Below are 19,323 nucleotides of genomic sequence, written 5' to 3'. Positions count from 1 at the left end.
TCATTCCTCACTCTGGGAATCAGTGAAAAAGCTTAGTGGTCCAGACTGTGCAGATCCACAGTCCAGATTCCCACCACTGCGTCCCTCCTGTGCTCATTTAGACATGTGCAAAGTAGATATAAATTTCTATTGCAGTAGAGAAATATTCCTGCTTTCCCAGTTTCCAGAAGTTTAAATGACAAAACCTATTATAGGCCAGGGGAGAAATGGCCCCATAATAGCTGTTGTTCAGCTGAAACTCCTCAGATCTTTTTGCTTTTTCCCAGGAAGAAAAATTCCCTGAGATTAACTCTTTTTTTGTATTATTTCTAATAAATTCTGGTCACAACCCAATGAAAATATGTTGGAAAAAGGTCTGACAGACTTTTCCATGAAATAAGAAAAAGGATCCAAGTAGAAAAATCAAAGGAAATTGTAATAAGAACTTATTATCAAAAATTCTTTCATTCAGGTGAATGAAGGAGCTGAAATTGGGAGTAAAGCCTTGGTAAAGGTTTATATAGTTAGTTTTTCTCATTGTGACATACAGATCTACCAATATACTCATTGTATTTGACCCATGTGAGAGTTCATTAGACTGTTAAGTCCATTTTCAATAAAACACGAGGCTTAAACTGTGAATAGACTAATGAATGCCTATGTAATTGTGATATGAACTCTATCCATTAAATGTGCTGTTCACAATATATTAGTAAATATCAGGCAGAATATAAGTCATTTGTCATAAAGGAGCCCATAATTTAAGACACCTAAGGAATTCCAGTGCTTTGCAAGGCAGTACATGAAGTAACATGCAACTCATGCTGTCATTAGGGCTTATTTGAGAGGTTTAGATAAAGGGGAAAAATGCCAAAAGCAAACTAACACTTCAGAGGCACAGTTAAGAAATGACATGCTTTGGGGGGAGGAGAAAGGGGGGGTAACTCTTCCCATGCTGATTTTTTTTTCCCCCCTCAAATCTGAGTAATTATGACATTCCATTTCTTGCACAGCTTAATGCCTCGATGTATTGCCCAGACTGTGCTGCTCAAATACATTGTCAGGACACAAACTTTTCTTTCCTAGGGCACAGACCGAGTGATCTGATCCTCCACTGTCGAATTACCCTGCCTGTGTCTGGGGCAGGTCCCAGTGGGGAACACACAGGAATCCTGCAGATCAGCCAGGAAGCACTGCAGCCCAGGAGAGACTTTCCTAATTCCCTTCTGATGCGTCAGTGCCAACACAATGTTCTTGGCTTCAAGAAGTGTGAGTTTCTGATTCATTTTTTTTTTTTATTTTTAAATGCACCATTTCACGGTGGAAACCCCAAGTCTTTCCATTCCAAGGATTGCCATTATTATTAGTGACATTTAGTTAGGGAACACTGACTATCACGTAAGAAGAGCAACATTTATTGGAAGTCAAAACGCTGTCTCAGATCCAGGCTGATTGTGCTGTTCTGCTCTGCTGTGGGGAACCAGTGGGAGAAGATTGTAGGGAGGTCCTTCTGCCCAGGATGAGCAGGGCAAAGATCATCATCTCTAGATTCGTGATGCCAACTTTGCCCACAGAAGAAAGGCTCCTGTTTGGAGGACTGATGTGGAAAGGGAATACAAAGCAACAGAGGCATACAGAAGGGAGGGAATGAGTGAAGGGAAGGGGGAAAAAGGAAAAAAAGTCTGGTGAACTCCCAGTGACAGAGTCTTTCTACACAGTACACACCGAGGACTGAAGCTGCCATGCAGCAAGGGCAGGCTCCTCTGCACCTTGCAGACATGTCCCCAGATTAGATGGGTTTGTTTTGCGGTTTGGCCCTCTGTGCAAGGCTGCAAAGCCCTGGTTTTGGTTGTGTGCCTGGCCACAGACCACAGATCAATCGTCCTGCCCAAAAGCAGGTTGGTGAGAAGTCCCGGATGAAGGAACTGACCTAAAGGTATGACACAGCATTGGAAGCCTAATGAGATATGTCACTCCTAATAGAGTAACTCAGGAAAAATGGGAACATCTTCAGAAATTTCCTTTCTTTACACCAGAATTAATCTCTTCTGTTCATGGTCAAACAGAGCATGCTAGGCAGTCAGGACTTGGTACTCAATGCTTGGGCTACAATAAATCTCCCAAGGCAATTGATAATCAGCCAAAATGAAGAAGCCAGGTAGGGAGTCACATACCATATCTTGGTTGCTACACTTTGCAGTGTATCATCCTATAGCCAGGGAGGGCAAATCCGGGTGCATCCCTTCCGTCAGCTGCTCTGGACCCTCAGTCTGGGTTTTGAGGTGCAAACCTTGGTCATTGCAAAACCATGCTGTTTCACATAGGCACTGTTTTAGTATGCAGCTGACAGCTCTCACTTACTTTTTACATTATAGAGAAGGCAACCCTGCAGACACATCAGCATTTACAACACTCTTGAGTTACTGTGTACGTAATGGCTCATGTGTTCGTGCCACTGGCAGGTCTGGCAGAAACCCAATATCACTCCTGACTATGTGGCAACCCTGAGTTTAATGATCAAAACTGAAACAAAAACCTTAGATAACATTAAAGTCACGTTTCAGCGCAATCTCTGTAACTTTGAACCACGAGGTCAAGGCTGAAGGTTTTCTGAGGAATTTTTCAGCGGGACAGCCACGTAGCTCACTTCAAAGCACACGGACTTCAAAACCTCATCTTTGCCAAGGCATCGTTTAAAAACTGCCCAGTGTTGTTGCAGGGCAGAATTCAGGTCTGAGAATTAAATAAACCATTAACTTTGTGACCTACTGCACCTGGTTGCTGTTCTGCTGGAGGAAGGGAGCCAGAAATTCCCTCCTCACCACTCTCGAGCCCATCACCATTTTTGGTTCTCATTAATGGCCTCACAGGAATACAGAGGGCCCCCAACAGAGATCAGTGCCTGACACCATTGATAGATACAGAGGATGGGATTCCTCTCACCTAATTTTAGCTGTCTAAAGATTAGCTATCTAGTTTAAACTAATCATCTAGACTCCCTTTATAGTCAATGGAGAGAGATAGGCACCTTTGTGGTAAAATTTGCCAAGGGTCCTAGCTGATGAATCTAATGTGTGTGTTTAGGCCTGAATTCAGCAAAGTACTTAAGCAAATACTTATCTTTAAGCACATGAATGATCTGATCTCTGTTAAGTGGAGCCCTTCAGTATGTTCTGAGTTCAAAGATTACCATGGGCCTAAAGTGCTTTGCTGAGCTGCTGAGTGTGGAGTTGGGCTTGACACAACCAAGCATGGCAGAGCAGAAACTAATGCAGAGCACTGAACTTGGAAGAAAGAGGGATTTGGGGAAGGGTGGAGGGAGGGAAGACAATGTTCAAGGGATAGCTGAAACTCCCAGGTGAATGACAAAGATTGGAAGGATTAGAAACAGCCCTGCATAGGTATGTCTGATATCTGTGAAATTCCCAGAGGTCAGAGCAGGTGTTCTGACCTCTGTGCTGCTGCCACAGAAGAACAAGGTGACATTCAGTGCAAAGGAAAAGCAACAAATCCAAAACCAGTAAAAGGGAACATAGCTTAAATCCAGGTGCATTGACCACAGGAAGTCACAGAGGGCTTAACAGTATCAAAAAAGAGGCTGAATATTTCTGAGGATATCCAGACAGTGACAAAAATAATACCAAGAGGGAAAATTATGATGTGGTTACTCAGCATCCTTCTTTAGGGCTTGAGCCAGTTTCTAATGGCTAGAAATCAAGATGCAACCCACAAGGAAATGATGAGGGAGTGCAGGTAACCTCACAGCAGCCTCTGTTTGTATCCCTCTGATCACTGTGAAGCTTTTTGTACCAACCACTGTCATATTCACACTGAACTGGTGTGTGTGTCCATCCCTATGGCTGTTCTTTTGAACTCTGGTGTGTAAAATATCCTGTAACAGTTTCAGCACTTAAATAAACCACATGAATTTAAATTTAAAACTCAAGCTTCTCCTGCAATAAATGGGTGTTGGTTGCACTGCATCAGAAAAGGTTGTCTTGATGTTGTAAAGTTAGCCCAGCCACACAACATCCATGTCTATAAAACACTCTGAATTATATCCCACAGTTTCTAAATACCCTGTTCCTCTTCATGCTGATAAAAGTGAGATCTTAACTATGTCCTGAAATATGGGGCAAAAACATCAGCTCAGGATGGGTCTGTATTTTTATGTGTGGTTCAGGTTTTTATACATCTGTACTTAAACCTGTCCTGGGTCTGTTAAGCTGAGAAGTCTTTCCTAGCAGTTATTTTTTTAATCTTGGCATCATTCTGCCTACAAATTGCTGACAGACAGATGTCATGCAGGTCACATGGAAGAGGCTTGGGGAAAGGAGGCTGCAGATACCAAACTCAGTGTAGGGAGAAAAAAGGGCAACAAGGCAAGCAGAAACCCCAAATTAAATGCAGAAATTGAAATGCCACAGCAAAAAAAAATCACTTTCAGTTGCACTAGACATATAACCATGTTCTCCACAACAAAACAGTGCTGAGAGAGACATCTCTCTCTCTCATAGGAAGGACAAGTGATGCAAACATCTGGCAGGTCACCTTGCCTACAGCCCACATTACAAAACATCCCAACAGAAGCACAAAAAATTACCACTGCACTTCAAATCAGGCGTCTCTGGTGCCGCTGGTTGGGACAACACAAAGGCTGGAGAAATCTGAACTCTGAGGAATAAATTCCTCTATCTGTATGACAGAGTAGTTTGCCCACGAGGCTGCAAATGGGAAACAAGCCTGAAAAACATCAGTATCTGGGGATTTTAGCTGTCTTGGTCCAAGAGGCAGAACAGGCAGGGAGACCAAGATGATTTACTATTTTTTGTGGGGAAAAAAATAAAGGACACTCAAGCAGAAGGTCAGAGGAATCTTTGCACAGTCTGATACAGAACCACTTTCACAATCATTTTCTTTCTCTGTTTATACTATATGCCTTTTCTTTTCTTATGTTTGTGATAGTTACAGGAACCTGATTGAAGATGTTTTATAGTGCATGTCAGGAAATATTAATATCACCTTTTAATTACCATACAACACCCTGAGTGCTTTTACAGGATGTGGTAAGGCTTTAAAGATAAAATGAGTAATAGAGCACCTTTCAGTACCTAAGGCCGTTGGAGTGCTGAGCAGAAAATTAAATTCCAAAGAAGCCAATCAATATTTCTAACACTAATACATTGCTTCTAACTCTTTTGAATTGTCCCTCATCTCTTGGTATTTTGTTTTTCTCGAATGGTCTCCCTGGAGACAAGTGTCTGCATGAGCTTCAGAGCTTTTCCTTAAAATAGAAGAAATTGTAAGTTTTTAACTTACCTATGTTTTTAACATTAGGGTTAGGGTTAGGGTTAGGGTTAGGGTTACTTTAACTTTTCCTATGAAGGAAAACCTGAACAATGTTTTTAACAAGCCAGAAGCTGAATGAAAGAAGTCCCATATTTTACACCCTGTATTTATTTTCTCCATTTTCTAAGCTCATCTCATGTATTTGGACACCTGCCAGACAATATATGAATATTCATTTTAAATTATCAAAATGCAAGGTAAAATAAATGTTTAGGCATTAGACTGGCAGAATTTGGATAAGTATTCCTGGGTTTTGTTGGGCACCCAAGCAAAAATCCAGGTGCTGGAGCTGCACCGAGCAGCCACACACAGCAACATGTAGGTCAACCTGTGGTCAGTGATTTCAAAGGACTTGGGGTCAGGTACAGCTAGCAAGCTCCATGATGTCTCCTGTTCCTTTAAACTTCATTCCTTCTGTAGAAGATATTTCCATTGATTGATTAAAATCCTGGATCTCTGGCCCAGGCTTACTGCACTGCTGCATTGCAATGGCTAAAATAATTACTGCTTCAGCTCTCCACAATGAAACGTGGATTTGTCTCTGTGTGGAGGGAAAAAATAACGTATTTTCCCCAGTGATCAGCAATCCATATGGATTTCTAATAATCAAAGGGCTTCCTCTGGTTCAGCAGCATGTTGTAAAGCAAAGTTTAGAATGTTGAAACAGAGATTGCTGGCGGCTCTCTTCCTAATTTCTTGCCTAAGTGAAGTGCAGAGACCAATTTCTCATTTTACTGTTAGCTTCAATAAAAATTTGCATTTGACTTGTCAGAAGGAGCTATCTCTCATGGCAAGCAGTGTCACAGTGTTGAACACTCTGCACTAGTACAGTTCTGTTAGATTTTTTTCCAGCAACAGGGCAGTTCCCAGAATAAAAGAGCCAAGACTCAATTCCTTGTGATTATTGACAGGTGAAACACATGTGCTTAACCAAAAGGCAGGAATAGAAGTACAGCTCAGAGCCAAGTTTAATGGTCTATCTGTGATAGTCTGTAACAAATGGACATTTGAGAGGTCTGGGCACTGCCTGTGAAATGAATGAAAATGGCTTTTTAATTATGCATCAGCTGTAGAACCTGTTTGCAGTCAAACCACTTAGAAGCTGGTGTTGGGAAGATCAAGACAAGAGTTTTCGTCCTGGGAGTTCTTGGGTGTGGTTGCAAATGTCCTGACACTCAGGCAAAGCCAAAGTCTTTTCTGGTGGGTCCAGTAGAGGGATTTGGAACTGCTGCCACTTCCACCTCCACGTACATGGGTTTTTTGCTCCTTCCCTCACCCTTTGCTGTCCTGCTCCCCTGTGGAGCCCCACAGCTCCACAGGCTGCACAGCTCATGGTGACGTGGTCATGTTGACTTTGAGGAAGGTCAGTTGGACATTCCCAGTGTGGTCTACAACAACATCTGCTCAATTCAGACCAGGTCCCAAAACCTACCTCCCACGTCCCGTTGCCCACCCTGTGCCTGAGCTGCCTCTTTTAAATATACATATCTTTAAGTACATGCAAGATCTTTTGACACTGCAATTAGCAATGTGTGAGCAACCTGGGTGGGATCCATCTCATCCAATTTCAGTTTCTTAACACAGAGTTGCCTACCCATCTGGGCTTTCTCTGTCATCAATTGAGAGAGGTAAGAACAGCCGGAGGGTGATTCATCACACCTCAGTTATGGGTTGGATACGGTGAGTTGGCTTCTGGAAGCAGGTATAACTCCACAGGTTACAGTGGGAGTCTAGACACCTACCTGCAGCCAGACAGCCAATTCTGAGACAGCAAAGAGAGAGGAAACCCATCCCATCTACCTGCTACAGTGGCAGGTACATTGATCTCAGTGAGGGGCCTTCAGAGCTGCTGGAATGCAATTAGCAAGATTCATAAATGTTGATAGGCACAATTGTCTGCGGGAAATTAATTATTTTGGCTCCTCAACTTCTCAGAATTCCATCCCCTTGCATCACTTCCACTGCTGACTCCATAGCACTTCAACCAAATAGAACCAAGGGAAAGAAACACTTGAATTGGTAGGTGGTGTGTTTCTGGACATTGCCTGACCATGTCATAAGGTTGGGCTTGCTAAGATACGGAATTTGACAACACTGATGACAGGTTGGTGGGCCAAGACTTTCTTCCTTCATTTTCAACCTTTTCCTTTTGGACAATCCTTAACATTGAAGAGTTCTGAAGTATGATTTTATTTACCTTCCATAGGAAGATCAGGAATCTGTGATTGGCCATATCCTGGTGCCCTTACTCTGGAAAAAGCTTTCCTTGACCTGACCAAATGCTGAGTTAAGGACCTCAAGATTTGGTCCTTGTGAATAAGCTATAATGAAAACAACTGTGGTTGAACTAATGAGATAAAGATCTCCCTCTCAGAGGTCTTTTAATCAAAAAGATTGTCTTAGGTTCTGTACAAGTGGGGCTTCTTTGTATAAGCCCATTGACTTTTTGAGTCTGGATTCTCTAAGGATTCTCTAGATATCTGACAGATTTTTCTCATCTAAAAAACCCAAATCTCTGATAGCAGACTACACTGAAGCTTAATTACTTTTCATCCCAAATGTTCACTAAGCCTCTATTTTAGGGGAAAAAAACAAAACACCAACCAAGCAGGGATAACTACAGTTCATTCTAAATGACAGCTTGTGTAGACTTTTTGTCTTAGGTTGTTTGACAAATTTGCAAAACTATAAGGTTTTGAGAAGTGCTCATATTTTACCAAAATCCACACTGCAGAAAGAAGGGTAAAACTCCAACTGACTTTGAGAGGAAAAGGATTAGGCCAAAAGCAAGTACTTCTGAAAATCCCACACCAACCTTTTTATCACTAATGTCTGAAGGGAATGTGGCAGACACTCACAATTCAGATTCACTTCAGATGTAGATCCCAAACTAAACATAATGAACTTGATTAATTCCAAGAAAATATAATTAGAACATGTTTATAGGCATTAAGCCATTCTGATGAAAGAAATATTTTTCAGCCTCATGAAGAACAAGTCGTAACAGACTAGTGCAGGTTTAAAAATCTCAATATGATTAATGAATTGGATTGTACTTCTATCCGAAAGCAGAACAGTAATTTAATTTGCTGATGAATAGTAAGAGGACAAAAATTAACCAAACATCTAGTACCTTCGAGTGCAGTAAAACTCAGTAGCCCTACAGCACTTGAAGCAGTTCTCCATTTAAACCATGTTTAAATGTATATAACTTAAAAACGGAAAACATCCCTTTAAGCTAAATTAATTACACTTACAGAACTATATTTATAGCCTTAAAACCTCAAGGATGAACGTAGTATTTCTATATTAGAGAATGATCTGGGCTTTCCAGATGTTATTTTGCAAGGTTTAGCCTTACCTCTGATAGTCTTAAGAAACAGACGGGCTGATTAAGGCATTCTTCCTTGAAATCAGAGACAGCACAGCAGTCCATCCAACACTGCCAGTTAAAAGCTCTGTAAAGTCATTCCTAGGTTTAAAGTGTTGCTTTGCCATTCAAAGGAAGCAGTGGGACTTAGGGATTTTAAAACTGGTGACTACAAAACCCGGTGAACGCAGCTTTCTGCAGTTGGCAGCAGGGAACAAAAGAAGAGCTACACTCCAACTGGTTTCAGGAATTCAGCCCAGACTTTGACAGACTTTCAGGACTTAAAAGGAGGGAATGGGAAGGGAGAGCAGTTGGATATGAGATTTCCAAAGGACTTTCTGACCCGGAAGGATTTCTGCAAGCTAAAATAACCATTCTGCGGTAGGCTTTGACAAATGGGCTTAAATAAACAAGATGGGTAAAAGAAGTTACACTTTTTACCATTTTCTGGAGACAAAAGGACAGCCCAGCTGGAAGAAAGACTATCTGTTAGCTTGCCATGGCTGATTCTCTTCAACTCACAAAATCTTTGGTAATTGGGAGGGATTCACAGAAGTTCAGCACATTCCTGATTTTTGTATAACAGTGATAATGATGCTTGTGATATGCTCGGAAACTCTCATCACTTTACATGTTCAAAGCATTGTATAAACATCATTTAATTAATAGTTGCTAAACAGTGAGTTATTCCAGTGGTTCAGATATGCCTTTGAAGGGTACATGAGTACTTAGATTGTATACTGTGGAACAATTTGATACATTTGTTCATTTTAATTAAGTTTTTTCATGTTTACATACATGATACAAGGTCACAAGACGTGACTGCACAGGTGCTAGAATGGAGAGGAACCACGGCGGCCCAAGGGGATACAGGAGCTGTAATGGGATGAAGCTGGAAAGGAAAATTAGACAGACTATCAGACAGTGTTTGCTACTGACTGAAAACTGGAGAACTCTTAACTGTGCACCAGGCTGTATTTATGGCAGTGAATGTGCTGGCCAGAATGATGCATGAGAAAGCTTGAGGAAAGCAAGTGAATTTCAGACACACATCCCAGAAATACCGTGGAAATATAAGGTCTAGTCCAAAGGACATCAAAGTCAGTGGAAAGATTCCTACTGAATGCAAAGAGCTCTGGATCCCAGGTTTCCCTAGGGAAACTGTGAAGGTGTCATTTCTGGCTCATTTTAAAGTAAAAAAAAATTACTAGAGGAGTAGTCTGCACTCTTGTGATAGCCCAATGATCAAGTAGCTGGTCCATCTCAGCCTTTCTCCCTTGTTTTTTGTATTGTTTTTCATTAAAACTGAGTTAGATGCATTTAAGTCCAACCAGAGCTACTCACCTAGTAACAACCTAGTAACAATCACTTTCCAAAAATTGGTCATAAAAAGGTATTACAGCAGACAGAGCAAATGGCCTGAGAACAATGAGTATTGCCTGTAAGTGTAGTCCTTAAATAATGACACCAAGGTCACATCTGTCACAAAAAGAACAATTCTACTGCTGTCCTTTGTCTGTTGTCATCTTCTGCATTTGGTTCACTGAACAAGAGAAGGAAGTCTACCTGGTTGCAAGAAATTACTGGAAATGTCCAGGGACTGTGGTCTTTAGTCTAGATTTTAATTCCTCCCATAATATACTTATCAGAGATAATCTGATTTAGGGAAGAAACACAGTTTGTCTCCAGTGTTTCTCCAGAGATTTTGATCTCTTCAGCTCCTGGATTCCACCCTTCTGACCATTGCTACATATGAAGTCTATCCATATAGTACAGTGGTGTATTTAGCCACACTCATTTACAAAGCTTTTTTCCACTCCCTTCCCAGCTTCCAGTGTTCCCTCTGATCTTTTTCCTACACTGAAATATCTTCCTGAGTTATTTTTTTCCTCCTGTCTGTCCAGCAAAGCCCTAAAGTCTGCCCTCACACACTTACCACTGGAGTTTCTGCAGGACACTCAACTTAACTAAAATGTGTGGAATTTCTTGGTCCTACTAGTTAGAACATGATTTGGTCTTCATTCAAAGTGAAAGGCAAATATTTGTCTGGCAAGGTGACTCTAAGCATTTACTACGTGTTACTTATCCAGTTGAGTCTTGGCAGTTCTCCCTACCTTCGCACAGACTGACTCTCCTCTCCTTCACTTTTTTTATGCTCAGATACGCTCCAGTAAAGCTCCTCCTGACTTGCTCTGCTGCTGAGACAAGCAGTGCTAATTTCCATTCTCTCAGTGTGGGGTGTAACACTGCATTCCCATTCATGCCTTCACCAGCTGAAGCACAAATATCAGCCCTTCCTACCCACAAAAATAAATGTGTTCAAGACCTGCTCAGGCAGGACAGTATGGGGCCCATATAAGTACTCTGCTGGGTAGACAAGACCGAGTCCTAAAATGGGATAAACTTTCATCTCGCTCTTCATGAGGGTAGTACAGCCATTTTTCTCTGTGAGATCTCACATGAAGAAATTAGTTCTTGTTTGAGCGTCTCATTCCCTCCACCCTCGTGAAGGACACTTGTTGGCACGTTTCCAACCATGCTAGGAGACTGCTGAAGCCTCCTGGAGGTGAGCCAAGCCATGTCACATCCAGGGGGCCCACTTTGCGTTTTTGGCTTGTATGTGATTTTTGTTTTCAGCTACACTGGATAAAGTTTTCAAGTATATGATTCATTGGTGCTCTATGTCAAGCCTACAAGTCTTTGCTTCTTCCCTTGTTCCTAGATTATATGCCAGCCAAGGCCAGAAAGGCAGGATTGTCATTCAGAAGCTTGCATATGGCTCTAGTGAAAATTGCTTAGTAGGGGGTGATGTGACTTTATGATACCTATGCTGTCAGCTGAGGAGGGCTTTTTATAGTTAAATGTGATGACAACTGCACCCTATTTATACCAATGAACTTAGGCATATCAAAATAGTAACATCAAGAGGAATATCCTGGGCAAAAAAAAAAAAATCACACTGCTCAGTTTACACTTTAAAATAAATATTTCTTTAGCTTAGGACTGATCACTGGCTACAAACATTGGAGAAGTGCTTCAGGGCTTTGACTCCACCCTGAAAACAAGAGTTTGGGTTTTGGCCCTTTCAGGGCGCACATGGATATAGGTTGCCATCCCTACAACTAAACATACACAGTACCATCGGACATTTCACTCTATCTCCAGGGCAATTTGAGCAGAAAACAACCATTAAGAGAGGAAAACTTGTAATTTTGTGGTTTGTATCGCTCTTAACATTATCATTATTACCATGAAGGGGGTGCAGTGCCTCTGTCCTCCAAAATTTTTGGAGCACCCTTTCTGAGCCAGGATGAGTGCATTTTCACCAGCTGAGTGCAGGGTGGAAGGAGAGTATGTGGAGGCCCGGCATCCCTTTGTACTGTGGAATTTTTGGGGGTGTCGTTAGGCCATGCTGAAGCGAGAAGCAGAATTCCCCACCTCTCAGCTTTCACCCTCCTCCCGAGAGGCTCCCGAGCAGCTGAGCTCAGTCAAGTGGCAGGGCTTTTAGACACATTTCATGTAATGGAGTGGGCAGGCTGGCAGGACCAGCACGCTGTTCCTTGTGGTCCCAGAAGTGTTACCCACTGCTCAGCCCACTTACTTACCTCCACGCTTTGGGAAGATTCACCTTCTTCCCACAAGGCTTGCCTGCGTTGCTGAAACCAAGTTCAACTATTAATAGTCACATTTTCTCTTTTGTACCCTGTGGTATGATTACCAGAATTCAGTCTGCTCCCAAATCCCCCTTCCCACCAGTTCCCACAACTTTGGAACAGTTTAGAGGTCACTCTGCATTTTGCTGTGTTGCCCTAATTACTACTCAGCACTATAATTGATACGTTAAAGCCTATTAAAGTATGGAGCCGAGCCACTGCTTTACAGTCACTGCACTTGTAATGCCAAAAATCACTTACAGTTTGTTTCTGTGCTTCATTTCAGCTACTTTTAAATAAATGTCTCTCCCCAGGACCTGGACGATGCGAAAGGGATTTAGTCTCAGAGTGTGAAAGTTGCAGCCTGCAGCACCAGCAAAAGAAAGTGTTCTTACAAAGCTATTCAAATGGATTTCCCTCACTGATTGCTTCAGCCAAAAGTAAATTATAAACCAGACATTATCAAAGAAAATCACTGTAGCACATTCCAGCTCATTTCACTGTGCAGCGAGGATTTGAATGCAGAGGTGCAGGCCCTTGGTCACATTTTCGTATTGCTGGGCAAACTCACACACCAGAGCAAACTTTATTTATATATGTATACTTTAACTATCACTTCTGTTATTTATTATGGCAGAGGATGCCTTCAGGACATTCTTGAGGGGATGAGCTGTCTGGCATGTGTATAAAAACGAAGCAGCAAAATCGAGTACAATTAAACTTAGCAGAACTATTAAAAGACTTAGACACCCAGCAGTCAGGCAAGGCTACTGCAGGACATTTCTAAAAGCTCATGAATGCAAGATAAGAGGGGAAGGTGCTGCCAAATGCCAAGGTGAAATGTGTGTTCTTGTATAACATATCAAAAGAAATACTGGAAAACAGAGGGAAAGCAAAAGAGCTCAAAGGGCCAATCCAGCCCAAAGCAATTTATGTCAGGGCAAAGGATAACAAGGAGAAAACACAAATGATGAGATAAATATAGTTCAAATCTATTAGAGAATAATGTTCTCAAAACCTAGGAAATAAAGGGGTTTCTCCAGGACATGCAAAATTCCACAAATACAGAAGGACTAAACAAAGTCTACCTATTTCAAGACAATTAAATGCTCTGCAGCTGAGACCATGCTAGGAAAACCAAATCAAACTGAGTCCTCTATAAGGAAAGAGTTTGGCCAAAGTTTTCAAAGGCATCTCAAAAGTCACTGGGCACTTATATTCAGGCACATAAATGGGCACACACAGATCAACAGGGTTTGTTCTGCCTTTCTGTTTGTTTCTTCCACCTCAGTCTTTTAAGGAGGCATTATATACATGGAAATAAATCTTCATCTGTGTGGCATTTGCCCCACAACAAGACTGTCAGGTGCACCAGGTGACATGTGGGCTTGTCTTCCCAGCCTCAGGACAAATCTGGACTGACACCTCACAAGACACAGAGTTTCAGAGGGGCTCAGCTCCCTGCCTTGTAACAGCATCTGTGTGTATTTCTCTGGTGCCACCCTCCAGAGAGACAGAGGGAGAAGGGACAGAGAGAAATCAATTTCTCAAATCAGTGGGGGACTATTGGGTCTGATACCTGAGACAGCAGGAGGCTGGACTTCCCAGCACTGTGCTTCTCAATTCCTGTAGCTCTGTAGTTCTCACAGGGCTCAGCAAATGTGGATCTGCTTCATCTTTCAGCTATGACCTGGATTTGGCCTCCATGGAGGAGAACCTGGGGCATGCAAAAGCTCTACCTCAGCTGCATCTTGTACAGGGAACTGCGCCCCTTAGAGGACCTAAGTGACAGCCACGAAGGAAAGAGCACTTTTAAAAAGAGAAAGCCCCATGGTAGAGGCCACATGAGGGATGTGTGGAGCCAGAGTGTCCATGTCCTGTCTGGTGGGCCACTTGAAGGAGGACACTGCCCTGCAGTTGGGCAACCACCCTCCTCTTTGCCCATCCCTCAGCAGACTTTCTCCTCTTTCCCATTTCACTCCTCAGTTCTTGCAGATGCAGTGTGGACCACAGGTCTGGATTTAACCTGACAGGACATTCCCAGAGACAAAATGATGCCAAACAACCTCAGTCTCTTTAGATCGGATTCCATTCCAGATGTGATCTCTACAGCTGTATTGCATATCCAAACTCTGCATATCACACTCAAGTCTCTGATAAGGAAACAGCTGCTTCTGCAACTCTTGCCTTTGGCTGTAACCAGGACATTATGACAGTTTGGCTCCCACTAAATTCTCCCTGCCCTTAGCACACTTGAGACAGCATCCTATTCCTCTCCCATCTCCTGAAAGAAGGAGGATTTTATTCTGGATCCATGAGAAGAGGAGGTAAGTCTCTGCTGGTGGGGTACAGATCAGCTTTCTGAAGATCACAGTGCTTGAATACCCAGCTCTCAGCTTACTGGGAGGTGCCATCGTAGCTTCAGGAGTGCACGGGACTGACAACCTGCAGTATGTGCCTTATCCATCATCCTGCTGCACAGGAGCTCTGAGCCAGCCTCAGCCAAAGTCAATAAAGTGCCATGAAGGCTCAGGATAAATTTCAACTGGAACAGCAGTAATTGTGTCTGTCACCCTCTGGAGATGTAGAGAAAGCAAAACCCTCTGACACTGCCCAAGGACTTTTAAACTCCGGGGCAGACTGGCCATGGAAAATCCTCGAACTGAATGAGATTGTCCCAAGGAGCTTCTGCAGAGCCAGTGGGCAGGAGATCCAAACAATTTGTTCCTTTTGAGATATACTCAGAGACTTTTCCATGATTACTTCCAAACCGGACAAGAACAAATCTTTCCCTGCCCTCTGAAATACATTCTACCAGTGTAATACTGGTTTAAGGGAAGAAAGGGAAAAAAAGAAGAAAGCTATTAAAAACTTACCCTGCGGTTAAGCAGTGCCCAGGAAACATTGTGGAAAACAAATTTTGTCATGTGAGCGTTGGAGCACAGACTGCTGCTTTTACCCAACAAGATGATTGTTGTTCTAAGCTGCCTCTCTTTGTGCCCTTCAAATGGGCTATGGATTGCAAAATTAGTAGTTAATAATAAAATGTCAAAGGGTGAAGGAAGTGCAGGTTCCTCCACATAGCTGGGTCCCTGTTTGGGAGTTTCTGAGCAGTTTTCCACATCCATTTGCTATTCAGCCATGCTGCCAAAACAGCCAATAAATGGAGCAGTCATAGTTGTGCTTTTTGTGCTATTCATCCCCGGCCACTCCACGTCGGGCAGACGCAACTCATTCATTTCATAAGGCCACCAAACAGGGGCCGGGTGGTGAAGGCATCCGGTCCCTGCTGAGTTGGCTCAGGTCTTCCTCACCATGAGGGTCTCCACACACCATTCTTGGCCCCTGGAGCTGCTCGGCCGACGAAATTTGTGTTCCTCTCTTCCAGTTAATGAAACAGAACCACATTGTCAAGGAAATGCTCGCAGTGATCTAATAGGTCATTCCTATCTTTAACTTCTATCATTCAAAATAGAAGGAAATTATTTTCCAATCGTTTGAAAGTTCGCATTGTGAGCAAAATAAAGCAAAGTTCACTAACCTTCCATTTGCTTTGTGAGTTTTTCCTCTTATGGGTATTTAAAGAAATCAGATGTGACAATCCTGGACAATTAAAGTCTTTAGGAAAGGTCAAAACTCTCCCCAAAATAGAGGAAATGTAATGTTTCCAAAAGGCTGCTAAATCCTTTCCAGTAGATTTTGAAATAATAATTTAAAAAAAAAAAACCTCTCTGTTTCTCTGCCAAGTGCCACCAAACAAATCCATATTAAAGCCAGAATCCTCTCACACAGGCTAGTGCTGCACACTAGAAAGATAAGTTTCCTGATCTGAAAATTAATCTGAGTCATGTCTGCATTTTAGCATTTGTAAGGAGCATTTCTGTAATACTGCTAATTCTCTGATTAGTCTGACAGGACTTTTTTTTCCCGGATAAAGAGATTCTGTAAAACAGCAGACATTACCACATTGTCTTTGTGCTGTTGTAACTGCAGTGGGGAGGAACTGCAGGCTGGGATTTTCAAGGGCACATCAGCCATTCGGTTCCAGCTGAAACTCCACAGAACTGGGCACCTACCCCATGCTGTAACCATCACACTCCAGCTCTCCAAAACGTACAGCAGGGATTTCAGCCTCTTCTGGCACAGATTCTTGAGTTAACCTCACCTCTTACGTTAATAATATCAAGTTTTTCCTTCTCCAGCAGAGAATGGGACTGGATGAAATTCAGCTCTGGCTTGCTAAAGTCCTATTTTGAGAGCTCACATGAGACTCTCCTCCTAGAAGAATGAAGAGAGCCTTTTCAGCATCCAGCTATTGTGCATATCACAGCAGGTGAAAGTAGTGTCTACAGCTCCTTCCTTGTTTTCCATGCAAACTTTCACTGTATCATTTCTCTGGAGGCTTAAGGAATGGTGATGGCTGGGAGAAGGGAGGAGAACAAAAGGATGGTCCATGTACAGATGCTTGGGAAAAATTTCAGTGTTGGCATCTCAGAACTTAATGGTCCTGTGTGTGAGCACCTCCATGAGGAATTGACAAAGCCCAGGACTTACTGAGAATGCAGTGAACCAGTGACATGACTTTGCTTAATGTTGCTTTCTTACAGCATGACTCCTGGATTACATAGAATAAAAGCAGAAATGCTCAGCCCTGGGTCAGAAGCAACTCTGTCCTTAGGGCTACACCATTATGTTGTGTCCTGGCAACCCAAGTGTAGCTGACATTACCGGAGAAAAATGGAAATTTAGAACAAAAGACACAGGCAGACCTATCCCCACACATGGGAAGGGTAAATCAGAGCTCAGTCCAGCTGTGAGCCCAGGCCTCCAAACAGATTGTTGCTCCACCTCTCTAAAAGCCAGCAGTCACTGAGGACATTGAGCAACGTGGTATCCCCTTTGCAACAGAGGGTCTGTGATGCAAGGGTTGTATTTTGGGCTGCAACCATTTGAAGTCTGCTCACTGCTCTCGCTGTTAACTACTTGTGTCAGGGCAGCTCGCAGAGATCAGGCACAAAAGGCAGGGACCCACCGTGCCTTGGAGGTGACAGCTCTTCACCCCAGTAACAAGCCTGAATGACAAGTAAAGTGGGAGAGAGGAAGAATTTATGATAGTGTCCTAACTAATTATTCTGTAATGGAAAATTGATACTTATTCCCCTTCTAGACATTTTCCAAAGTTGCTATGTTTGTTTTTATTTAACTACCTCTAATCCTGCTCTGGTTACCAGGTAGCAAACCAGCAGGCTACACCTACAGCCACACAGTTAATGTCTGACACAGTCACTGAAGCCAAAACTTGTCCCTGAGTGCCCTTCCACTGAGAACTCATTTATGGCAATCTGCTTAATGGCAGACTGGTTCAGACCAACATCTGCATGGCAGAGATCGGCTCCCGTTGGCCCTGATGAGGCCAAAGGGGACGTATTCCCACAGTGACTCAGCAATAATTCCATCATGGATATTTATTAACCGCGTGCTTGGGAGCGACTGGTGATGTCAGAGGTCCTCGCAGCGATTGTCATTATCGGCACAGCACAGCGTTGCTGCTCTTTGGATTCCTGCTCCTCCACGTGCCTCTCCCACGAGGTTTCTACAACATGTGATTTGCACTCCCTGCCCCAGATATTGCAGGAGAACAATTACATAGGTTGCAGCATCTTTTTTTTTTCCCAAACGTTGCTAACCTTCCTGCTGTGACTGGATCACAAAAATATAGGCATGCTACCATTTAGTAGGACAGCCATGAATTCACCCCCTGCCTAAGTATTTTTGGAAATATTATTGGCTCAGCAGGGAATTAGAAATGTATAAAGGAAATGTATAGAAACATTGACAATACCTGATAATAAATAGGCCATGCAAACACAGTTCAATTGGTTAATTACTGCTTGCACAAAAAGCTTATGCAATAATCCATTCTTTTCATAATCCTATAAATATATTTTTTCTTTATAGAACTTGCTTTTATTGGGTCAACAGGAGTTTAGCCATGGATTTTAAATAAAGAGTAATTAGACCTAAATACAATAAAGTCCTAGGAAATGTAGCAATATCTTTCTTCAAAAAGGCCAGTGCTACATAAAACGAAATAAAAAGGTTTACTTTCAATCAGATGATCTCAGTACAAAAATGCAGAGAATAAAAAAAAAACCAACAACAAGAAAATATTTCAAAGGAACTAGACCCCTGGGAAGATTGAAAGTGCAGTATAGTAGGAGAACGATAACAGGATTGGCACAAAATAGGAAATTATAAATATAGACCAGTGGTTCTCAGCCTCTTCTGTGACATGATCCCATACTTCAAGAGAGAAAAATTTGGGACCTTTTCCATGTAGCCATCAAGAAAAGATGGGTGGTTGCCTGTTCCCTGGGGATAGAGAACCACAGATCCCACACAGAAGATACAGAAGCAGAACGTCTTGGAAACCCAGAAGTAGCTGCACAGCCTTTTGGAGGACTTACCTAGGTAATTTCTTAATTATTAAAAATAATCTATCATCCAGGCTACAACTATTGTTACTTAAAAATATTAATACCAGATAATAGGCCCCTAAGTTATTTAGATATCTTGGGAAATGTTAATCTCAGATCTCAAGACCTATTTTCAAAAGAGGGCTGGAAATCAGGACTGCCTTGCTGAAAAGACAATCAGCAGCTGAGAACAGCCCAACTCTTTGTGCCATGGCTCAGATTTCAAAGTCCATGAGAACCAGGCTGATGACTACCTGTGCCACTCCAAACCATGTCACCAGTCCCCTAAAGCAATTAGGACCCCACATGCCAGTTATCACCAAAGCAACCTCATCATCCAAGTTTTGCCTCAGCAGCATCTCTTATTTCCTTGCCTTGGTCTCATCCTGCCTCATTGGCAGAGGTAGCTATCGACCTGCACCCTCTGGGGAACCCTCTCCTTCCGTTCCAGAAGGTGGCTCTGAAAACATCTCAGGTTGGCTGTTCTGTTGTTATT

The sequence above is a fragment of the Myiozetetes cayanensis genome, unplaced genomic scaffold (assembly GCF_022539395.1).
Source record: "Myiozetetes cayanensis isolate MyiCay16 unplaced genomic scaffold, myiCay2020 scf20-37, whole genome shotgun sequence".
NCBI classification, from domain to species: Eukaryota; Metazoa; Chordata; class Aves; order Passeriformes; family Tyrannidae; genus Myiozetetes; species Myiozetetes cayanensis.
The sequence above is the reverse complement of the archived record's forward strand: the minus strand, read 5'-3'. Positions refer to the sequence as shown.